The sequence below is a fragment of the Xyrauchen texanus genome, chromosome 15 (assembly GCF_025860055.1).
Source record: "Xyrauchen texanus isolate HMW12.3.18 chromosome 15, RBS_HiC_50CHRs, whole genome shotgun sequence".
NCBI lineage: Eukaryota > Metazoa > Chordata > Actinopteri > Cypriniformes > Catostomidae > Xyrauchen > Xyrauchen texanus.
In genome coordinates, this window is record NC_068290.1 from 314,001 (window position 1) to 314,537 (window position 537).

At 58.5% G+C, this 537-nt stretch overlaps 1 protein-coding gene across 1 annotated transcript in view; it reads left to right on the forward strand.

The window, feature by feature from the left end:
- The window catches only part of LOC127655822 (potassium/sodium hyperpolarization-activated cyclic nucleotide-gated channel 4-like), a 21,903-nt gene extending 21,872 nt beyond the window's left edge, over positions 1 to 31 (forward strand). The window contains exon 9 of the mRNA XM_052143815.1: positions 1 to 31. This exon is cut by the window's left edge and continues 221 nt beyond it. The gene's annotated coding sequence lies outside the window, so the exon portion shown is untranslated.
- The last annotated feature ends 506 nt before the right edge of the window (positions 32 to 537 follow it).

Here is a 537-nt window from a genome sequence, read left to right on the forward strand (position 1 = left end):
CTCACCACGACCTCACCCAGTGATCTGGGCACCACTCATCCACGCGCCCCTCCAGACTGCTGCTGCCACCACCAATGTGGCCATTGCCTTGATGCATCAGCAACAGCAGCAGCAACAGTTACAGCAGCAGCTACAGCAACAATGCGCTCTGGGAGCTGCTCTATTCCTGCCATCTCCTTTCACCATCTCACCCTCTCCCTCGTCCGGCCCTCTCTCACCTCCCCGTCCACCCATACTACACCCACGTCAGTCCATCAGCTCCCTGATTGGTGTGATGGGTGGACTCCCCCCACGAGTAGTTCCATCTGCTATGAATCCTACACCCTCGCCCTCCACCATGGGGCCGACTCCTGCGGGAGCAGCTCCTCCAACAGCAGGAGGAGGAGGTGGGGTTGCAAAAACTCTGCCGACACCTGCATCCTCGGTCCCTACTGCCTTGCAGGCTGGCAGAACTCTTCATCATAGTCTCCGCCTTCACACGGAACCCACAGGAGGGATGAACACACCACCTCTCCATAAAGTCTTGCCTCCTACATC